Source organism: Austrofundulus limnaeus, unplaced genomic scaffold, assembly GCF_001266775.1.
Source record: "Austrofundulus limnaeus strain Quisiro unplaced genomic scaffold, Austrofundulus_limnaeus-1.0 Scaffold254, whole genome shotgun sequence".
NCBI lineage: Eukaryota > Metazoa > Chordata > Actinopteri > Cyprinodontiformes > Rivulidae > Austrofundulus > Austrofundulus limnaeus.
Genome location: NW_013952656.1, coordinates 163,068 through 173,779, shown reverse-complemented (window position 1 = coordinate 173,779; position 10,712 = coordinate 163,068). Strand labels below are relative to the sequence as shown.

Genomic DNA, 10,712 nt, shown 5'->3' with positions numbered 1-10,712 from the left:
CACACACACACACACACACACACACACACACACACACACACACACAAACAAACAAACAGCCTTGGCCGAGGTTTGCGCTCTCAGAGTGCTTCTAGTTTATTTATTTATTTATTTTGGTCTTTATTAAAAAAAGTAAGATTAATGTATACCTGAAGGTGCCTTTCAAACTAGAAGACCATGCATCTACGTAAAAAAAAAAAAAATCCAGAACAGGAGGGGTCTGTAGGGTCTTGTTAAGGTCTTGCATGTAATGGTCAAGAATGTAATGTGCTCCCTATTATTGTAGTTTAGGGGTCCTACATATTGGGGTACTGGGTGAAGCATGGTGGCAATGTATGTAAAATGCAAGGCCCAAATGCACCAGTGTGGCTTGGTTCTTGAGACTTTGCAGTAGAACTGGCCATGCTGCCTCCTGCATTAGTTGTACCCTTGCAAGACCATGGTGTGTTCAACTTGTTCGTTGCTGCATACTGATGCAATCTGATGGAGTTGTGTCTAAAGCATGCTGAGGGCACAGGAGAGTGTACTGAAGTTGACATATTTCTGTTTCTTGTTAACAAACTATTTCCACGACAACTACAGTACTTAAAACCATTTCTGGTATTATCACACATTTCTGATTGTGTTTCATTGGGGCAGCTGTCTGTTGTGCCAACCTTCTTCTTTCTGTCTGTAACCTCCCTCTGGCTATCGCTGACAATCATGAGTCAACTGAGATCAACATTGGTCACAGATGAAACTGTAGGTTCTGCTTCACATGATACACAGTTTAAACTTTCAGATAGTGTGTCACAAGATGACCATGAATATTATTTTCTCTAAACAATAAATGTCTCTTTACATTGTGAATCTCTGAATAATAACTTTTGTTCATAATGTTGGAAGGACAATATATTTGGAACAGCACAGTAAACAAAATCACTTTTGATTGAATGACAATGGAACTGAGTGGGAAGGCATCTGTTAATGCAAAATAATGAACCATGGGTAAAGTAAAATGAAGTGATTCTTAGAAATAGGTTAGTGTTATATTTCTTCTTGCAGTGTTGATGGAACATCTGCAAGTAGGAACTCTAAAAATAAGTGGTGGATTTATTATACAAATAAAAAAATGAGAACCTTTCTTCTACTAAATTTAGAAGTGACTTACATTGCTTTTGCAAATCCATATCATTCACTTCAATCCTCAGCATTCTACTTTTGTAACCTATAAAAACAAGTAGTGCAAATGGTGTATTTTTTTTAAAAGTTTAAGAATAAGTAACAAATTTAAACACAAAATATTTGTTTTTGATGAAGAGTAGATTTTTCCTCCTTTTGAATGATAGTTATGAACAACCTAAAAGGTTGCACTGAGCAGAGTGCCTGTTATTGTGTCAATGTGTTTTAAATCATTATCACACTAAAATATTCTCCTCAGGGACTCAAACCATTTTCTGCCAATCATTTTATGTATCCACATACATTAATGTCTCGCAGTCGCACCTTTTTCTAAATTTCGTCTGCAGCCCTGTCACGAACAGGACTGAGTATCCCTCTATAGATTCACACCAAACATGTGTGACCCTACTTAAGATGTGCACATTCATTGTCACCTGATCAGGGCAGACAATGTTCTTCTAATATATCCATAAAGCATTTTTGCAACTATAAAATAAAATATTAAAATTTTAAACTGTTTTATCTGAGCTATTGAAAATGAACACTGTCTAAGATGTTATAAATAAAAATGAAATATGATAAGCAGCCTTTTGACAAGTCTGAATAATTCAGTCATTCATGGTTTAAAGAGAAATTGTGCAAACATTGTTGGCAGCAACACTTGAAGACCTGTCTGGGCCAGTGGCTCATTCTGTCTCCTTATTGATGCTGCAATTGTGTTTTGAGTGATTTTCCAAATTGTTCATACCATTCAAACACATTATTTAGTTCCTCTATGGTTCTTTATTCCTACCAACTATCACAGACCACAAGTTCAGTTTAAATGCATCTCCACTAGACCTAAAACAATATTTTAGACATTTTGGAATATGGTTCTGTGAAAAGCTCATTAGAATTTAATGTTTTAATTGTTTTAGAAAGCTCTTTGAACAGCCTTAGTTTGAAAAATATAGAAAGTTTCATTTGAAGCAAAGCAAAAAAAAAAATATATGGATGGTCTTAATGTGTCTAAGACCAAATAAGTTCACCCTACAAACAAAAAGATTTCTGGTGTCTCATCACCCAGCTGTTTACATGAAATTTTATGGGTAAATTATGTAGTACATTTGTTTTGTTATGGTATTTTTTTGAGGATCTGTAATTTTACCAAGTATTTTTTTTGTTATAACTTTGTTACATTCAAAACATAAAAAATGTACTTTTACTTCTTTGTTTTAAAATTTAACACCAAGTACATGTTATAAATTTAAATACGACCAGAAATTATCATGACATGACTTGTTTGTGCCACTCTAAAAAGTAAGTGTTGAATTTACTTAACCAAGTTATGTCAACTGGTTTCACTAAACCAAGTTAAGTAAATGTAAAGTAATAAGAACATTTTAAAACAGCTCAATTTATATAACTTAATGTAACCAGTCTGCTTAAATATGTTCAACTCCTCATTTCTTAGTGTTTATAAATATACTTTTACTTTCATTTTTATATAAATACTTCTTTTTTTTCAGTGAAATTCATTATTACCAAACTCATTTTCTTTCACTTTTACTTAGTTATTTCTTGGCGGCTGCCATGATGCATTTTACTTGGCATCTGAAAATACATTTCCTCAAATGTATATTATACATTTGAGGAAATTTGATATTGCCACTTTGATATTGCCCCTTAACAGAAAAGAAAAAAAGCCCTAATACCCCACCAAGGTAATGTGTGCATGTGTATCTTTTAGGCAATGTTTGGGACATGATAACCCTGTTGGATCAAAGTCAGTTATCCCCAGTGGGTAGGTGGTCATTTAGCATATCAGGGAAGACCAAGATGAGTTGTGAGCTGTCCATGGTGCTGAACACAGACACAGTGTTCAGCACCAGATAGAGCAAAGAAAGCTCCCCTTACCCATTACTTGCTAGGCTATTCAGACGTTTCATTTTCCTTTTCATTTCTGAAGTATAAAGGTGTCCTGAGGCTTTTGACTCACCATGCATATGACAGAATTCACACAAACTTTGATAAAAATCTGAAGATAATGTCATTTTAGTATACCAGCAATTCATTTCAATTTTGATTGCGTTCACACTGGCCATTAGCTAATCTTTTTTTTTTCTGTTTCTCCAAACTGATATAATTTAAAAGGGTATCTACGACTGATAAGATATCAATTGTTCATTACTTTTCCACATAATCCCACTTCAAATGTCCAAACTGTCCCTTTAAAGCTGCCTAAACCATAAACTCAAATTTATCTCTGCATTTTTTCCACTCCAGAGTTTTGAATGCACCAGATAACTGTGGTTCATAGTTATTGTCTTTCTCTTATCACTGTGGGAAGCTGTTCTCTTATGCCATTTCAACTTTTCATTAAAAAAAATCTAATGATGAGGCAACACTAGGAAGGAATTGCGTAACGAGTGATTTATAATATGAATGGATGACAAAGACACCCCTTAAGAGTTTATTATTCAGCGAAGAGTTTCACTCTGGGCATACATGATTTTGCAAACCTAATCCTTCACTCATCAAGTTAAAAACCATCTATGGGTGGCAGCGCTGGGTTGGTTGAAAAAAAGAAGCTTTTTTTTAATCTCGGCAATATGTCAAAATGTCTTTGATCATATTGCTTTTTAAAATAGCTTAAAGACTTTGATGCTTTCTGTGACATTTCCTCAAACCCCAAGCAGCATTAGTGAGCTTCATTATAATGACGGATCAATCTTTTTACGTGCAAAATGTCGGTCTGTTGATCTCCGGTGATGTTGGTTGTTTATAGAGGCAGACACGAATGTGGAACAGAACGCTGCTCCTAAAGGTCATAATTGACTGATGCTATAATTGTGCTGATTGGTATCTAAATCTAGAGCCACTTGAGATAGCTCCATTATCTTCAAGGCTCCCAAAGGCCATCTTTTTACTGCCAATACAGCAGAAGTAAAATATTTTATTATAGGCTATATTAGAAGTATGCATTCACAGAGAGTAGGAAAAATGACATCCATGCAGCCCTATTATGTTATTTTTTCCTTGTCTCGTATTTTACTTTCTTTTGCAGATTCAGACATTTTCATCAACCCCTTTTCTTTGTCTCCTCAGAGACCTGCTCTCACTCCTCTGTTCCCTCCCTCTAAGTAACCTGCTCATCTCAAAGTCTGTCTGCAACAGTAAGTCAAACTATGCTAATGAGGTGGCAGCATATGGCTCATTCCTTATTTAAGCTCAGTAGACAGTAAGCTACTCCCCTCTGCAAGAATCCTGCTACCTGCTCCTGTTGGACTGCACAATGCTGATCTTTTAATGAGGCTCAAGGATTATCACAAGCAGCTCAATGCACCAGACAGGATCAGTAGCTGCGTGTTATCACCTCAATCTGAGCTGTTGTGCTAATCCTTTTACTGGACACTATGCATAGCCCCAGTTACTTAACACTGGTAAAGCCTGACAATCTGGGTGTAACCAGCGTGAAAATGAGGTTGCTCCTATAAGCTGTGTCAGTGTATAAAGGCCACTCACTTTGATGCCAAGCATTCATTCCTACATAGATGGACATATGTAAACACATTTAGCCATTCGCTGACAGGCCTGTGCATTGCTTTGTTCCATCATGCAATGCGTAGCACTCTGTCACTCTGACAGACTCGCTTTATTTGATGATGGGGGGATACGACCTTGCCTTTCTCACACGGTTAGCAACAGATTTACAAGTGTGCACATGTATAAACACTCAGCTCACTGTCAGGACGATCAAACAAGGGCTTTAGACAAGGTTTGACATGTGATGCATGTTTATAGCAAAGGAGCACACTACAGGGCAATCTTGTTTATAAAATAATGTGTAAAGGTTTTAAATCACTCTTAATTCTTTTGAGTTTGATTCCAACAAGTTAAAACTATGTTTTAATTAAAGTAATCTGATCAATAGTTCTCCAGACTTTCTGAAGATCTTTAAAAAATGAACTGGACTTTGCCTACTTTTTCATTTATTTTCATTTCAGTTCTTGCACTTTCTGTGTGTGCTTAAAAAAGAAATGTGGATAAAAAGAGGACAAATCAACTGCAGATGGACACCTTGAACACATATATTTAAGAACTAGAAGAAATGTTCTCATCTAAAGCCCCTTTCATACAGGATGACAACCTTGCTGTGATGCCAAATATCAGTCAAAAGCAGATATTGTAAGATGGTCTTAACAATGTCTAAAGGCATGTATTAGAGTGTAGTACATGCTCCTCATTATGGATGATAGAGCATGATACATCTATGATGGTTTTGAGCATGTGCAAAGGCTGCAGTGTTATTTCTTTTTTTTAACCTGTAGACAAAAAAATTTTGGAATACATATTAAGATAATGTTTAAAAGAATAGGGTGTGTGAAGCATCGGGTTGAGGCAATTTACCAACTTGTGTATGCCATGGAGGAGCATAGTGGCTGCAGTGACACTGAATGTAGTATACAAGGATATCTAGAAATAATGCAGTTTTCTCAAGAGAAAGTCTTGTTTGAACTTGACTGGGGCAAAGTAAAAAAAAGTGAGGTCTGCTGAATCAAAATTTGAAATTTGTTTGGAAACAACAGATGCCACATTGTCTGTGCAAACAAAAAAATGAACCGATTGACCTGTTATCAATTCAAAAACCTGGCTCCCTGATGGTATGTCTGTTGGTGCCTAAATGTGCAGCTTATGCATCTGGAAAGGTTCTATCAATGTACAAAAGTACATATGATTTAGAACAACATTTGCACCTATCTAAGCAATGATTTTTTTCAGGTAAGGCCTTTTCTATTTTGTCTAATGCTATGCTCCATACTTACAGCAGCACTGCTTCATATTAGTAAAATCCGGGTGCTGAACTCATACACCTCAACCCCTTCAGACGTTCACTTGTATCTTGACCCTCAAAAAATCTGTATTTTTTATTTAAAAAAATCCATACTACTCTCAATCCATAGTACTCTCATGTAATAAAATGGGAGGTGGAAGGCTGGAGTGGATGTGGGGGTGGAAATACTGTGGCTGCAGAGAAGCAGAAAGGGAGGACGAGGAGGTGGTGCACTTAGTATTTCCTTATTTTCTCACAACTGGTTGGCTCTAAGAATTAAATACATTTAAAGCAAAGTTTTTTAAAGACATAGGTTTTTTTTCTGTATGTATGTATACATGCAAAATAGGACAAAATCTGTAATTTACGGACAATCTGTACAACTTGACGTATATGAAGTGACCTGCATACAGTCCAGAATGCTTACCAGGGTTATAGTTCACTTAAAGAAAATTTTGTAACTGATTAATTGAATGTTAGATGCAGTTTTGTATTTTATACTTTCTGATCATTTCAGCCTTTAAAGGGGCAATTTCATGTAAAATCAACTTTTTTCGAGTTTTATATCATGTTATAATGTTATACTCTCATAAAAAACATGCCCAAAGCCTTGCTCTGACTCATTCATGCATGTTTGAGAAATCCTGCAGTGTTTTTAGGCAGCCATGCTGAGGAGCAAAACGACAGGTGGGGACCAGAAATGCCTTTTGGTATCAGGAACGCCCCTGGGACGTGTCTTTAAGCCAAACTTCCTCATGGCAGAGCACCCCCCCACCTCACCCCTCCCCACATAACCCCACCCATGACTCCTGCAGGCTCTTGGGTGAAGCTGAAAGTGAAACCTAACTGTCTACTGAGCTCTCAACATTAGTTCTCACTCGGTGAAGCTCTTTTCAGATTTAAAATACATTTGAGGAAATGTATTTTCAGATGCCAAGTAAACTGCATCATAGCAGCCACCCCTCTCCCCACCGCTCGCACTGAATTGAAAACAACCTTTTATTTAACTGAAATACATAAAATCTGTAATACAATGAAGACAACTATTATGAAACTGTATAATATTTTTACAAAACTACTGTATTTAAACTAATAGATAATACATCCTTAGTTTCAGTGTTTGTCAATTTATTTTGAGCTGTGTGAACTGATTAAACTAATATTTATTTATTTATTTATTTATTTATTTATTTATTTATTTATTTATTTATTTATTTATTTATTTATTTATTTATTTATTTATTTATTTATTTATTTATTTATTTATTTATTTATTTATTTATTTCAATTTGAGCAGTTTCACATTAGCTGTGACGAGCTAACTGCACCTCATGGTCCGTAACAATGCTTGTTTACAGTCTGCTCAGGCTCAGCACTCAGCTGCAAAATGACAACAACAAAAGTTGAGAGAAAGTGGCAAATTTCAATTTGGGGTTTCTTTGAAAATGACTGTGAGAAAATAAAAAAACATGTGTCTTGTAGTGGAAACAGGTTGTACAATAGATGGAATACTTATCAACGGACTAACTAACTGTGAGTATCTTGACAAGCTAGCTTCTATTAGTGGTTCCTGTGAAAAACAAGGCCCAGCCCAGCCAGGTAGCACCAGTATGTCATCTTCTTCAAACAATTCCCCAAGTCCTTTGTTGGCAAAATTGAGTTACTGGATTATTTTAGGAAGGTGTTGCTATAACAGACTGCTTTGGCTGATGATCAAAAAGCTCCTGGTTAGTTAACTTGCAGGAAGATTTCAAGCTGGAGGTTGCATTGTCAAATATGTTTATTCAAACTACAAAGAAAAATAACAAAACTAATAATAGTACTAATAAAAACTAAACTAAAACTAAGCATTAAAAACAATAATAAGTAATAAAAAATAGCAAATCCACTCTAATAACTAATTAAAACTAACTGAATTAAAAAAAATGTCACAAAGAAATAAAACTAAACTATACTGAAAAAGCCAAAGCTTGACACTTACCATTTTTAAAGGTAAATTATTACACAAAAAAATCTATCAGGGAAAATCTAGGACAAAAAATATAATTTCAACATAAAACAGAAATGGTTGAACATTTTCTTCCAAAGAATTCAACAGGTCTTCAGTTCCTAGATAATTACAGATTGTTGTTAATAAAAAAGAGATTGATCACACTATCTTTTTAGAAAAGCATTGCTGCCATAAAAATGTAAATTATGAATGTTCTTCCTAAAAAAAGGCACAATTGCTATTAAACAAAATCTTATATTTATTGTGTTCCATCATGAATTAAATATGGATCTATGTGATTAGCAAATCATTGCATTTCATTTTTATTTATAGTTTAAACAATGTCTCAGTTTTTGGAATTGTCTTGTAATTCAAACCATGTTTAACTTGCCATATGTGTTTTAATCAGTAGGCTCAACATTCTCCAAAACCATTTTATTTAAAATAACGTGTCTAAAAATTATTAGCTGAGACAACGTCACACTTTTATATAACTTCACAGCAAAAAAAAAAAAAAAAAAAAAAAAAAAAAAATTGGAAATCTTTCAAACACTTTAAACACCTACAGACATGGTGTGAACAAGTCAGTGTTACAGCAAGAATTCTGTAACTAAATGCTGTAAATGCATTTATTCTCCTGCGTCACGTGGAACATTTTTTGTTCAACTTGCATCACTTCACACATACAGATGTGAAAATTATTCTACAAGCAGTTTTGAACAGATCCCAAAGCCAGCCCCCGGTATGCATTCCAAAACTGCATTAGAACGTGTAAAAAAAACAAAAAACAAAGATTTGTGTGGCTAAAATTACCCTAAGTGTTGCAAAGCATCCATTAAGAACTGCTCTGCTTTCCCTGATTACTGCTGCAGTGTGTTTCAGAACAAAAGACTAAATAAGTGGCTCAAACCAGCAAAAGCTTGTCTGCGCAAAATAAAACACATCTCAACACTTCCAAATATAACTTCAAACAGCTGAATGTCAATGTTTGTTCATCTCACTGTTTCTTATTCCCGAAAGATGCAGCACTTTCTGTAAACAATCTTATTTAAACAGTGATGTTTACTTGTGCAAGTCTGGACAGCTGACAGATGTTCAAGCAGAAAAAAAAGGAAACAGAAACACTTGGTTAGAATCTTTTTGTTTTAAATGTACTTTTCCAGATATTCTTAGTAAGTCAGGAGAGCAACAATTACAAAACCGGAAATATGAGCAGTTCAGGAATGTGTCGCCTACAATGGAAACAGTTTGTTGTGAGTGAAGCAGAATGATGAATTGGTTTACACACAGGCTTTCTTTAAATATGCCGCCTGTGAACAGTGTTTCTTCTCTGTACTTATATCTCAAGGAACATCTTCGGATCAGCAGACAGTTTAGATTCCAGTTGCTCTGGGATCTCCACCTTTGCTATAATGGCACAATTTTCTTTGCCAACTGAGAACACAAAGACACTGTGACTCATTGCATTAGTCTTGTTGTCTCTTTTTGTGCCTTTCTACTGACATTCTTTGTCTTGAGCTTCTTTGTTCAGTTTTTCTTCTGCGCTTCCTTGAATTAAAAGCCTAGCATTTGCATATCCTGCCTGAGTTTTAGACTGAAATCGTCTCATGTTGAGAAATGACAGAACTGTAGCCTTTCGGATCAACTCTTGAAAACAAAATAATTGGTGATTTCTTACAAAGTCTCAGAATATATGTTATGAATGACTCCCAGTTACGATCACATCACATTTTAGCTCAGTCCCTCTAAAGTTCATAAGCTTATAGTCACTTTTGCATTAGATAATGTCGGTTAGCTGTTGCCGTCTTCTTGAGTTGAATGAATCAAAAGTTAATCAGTTGTAGCAGTGCGTCCAATAATTATTTTCTGGAAAGTTTGCATAAAGTGGATTATGATTAAAGTGGATTAAGAATTGTTTTGCTGAGAGACAAATTTGCACGAGTTTATGCTGATGTTTTAACCAAAGATCTGGCAAAAATTAGATTAGCACTTGCATATTTTGAGATAACAACCAGCTCTAACAACATTAAATATTAGTACAGTATTTTTAAAATTGACTAAATAATTGGCATTTTTATGTCTGTTTTTTTTCTTCGTATTTTATAAGGTGAGTTGTCTTTTGTGGCCATTTTGACCTGAATTGGGTAGACATGTGAATCTGTTACAGAGACACATTGTGTGATAATTTATTAAAAGTTGTATTAAAATGTGTTTTATTGTTTTATGCCATACTTTGCTAACAGACAGAAAGACAAGGCTCCAATAGGTCAGTAGATGTCTGATTGAGTTACAGCCATATTTGTGTTTTTGTTGTCATGACAGCTGTACTGAACTGAGTGATCTCTAACATCAAGATGTGCAGCATACCACCAATACCGGAATCTAATGTAATGTACATAATTACTGTAACCTAAGTACAGTGGAAATGAACTAAACTATTAAAATATTGTGCAAATCACACATGGTTAGTGGAACTACTTTTTTCTTCTGCCTGGGTGATGCGTAAGTGCAGCAGCATGTGCTCAGTCAGTCACAGTCTGTAGTTGTTATATAATCAGTGTTTTCATGTTAATACATTCATGTAACATAAATAAAGCTGTCATTTTTTTAAACAATTAAACACTAATTTTAATATTTTGTTTTAATTTTACTTCACTTTTTATTGCATAAAACACCATTTTTACATCTTTGTATAACTGTGTCCTCTAGTTTTCCTGTTGTATCAGCTTAGCTTCATTGTATATGAGG

At 34.9% G+C, this 10,712-nt stretch overlaps 1 protein-coding gene across 3 annotated transcripts in view; it reads right to left on the bottom strand.

The window, feature by feature from the left end:
• fibcd1b (fibrinogen C domain containing 1b) overlaps window positions 1-10,712 on the bottom strand; it is a 215,264-nt gene that overhangs the window by 95,603 nt on the left and 108,949 nt on the right. The gene's annotated exons all lie outside the window — the stretch shown is intronic.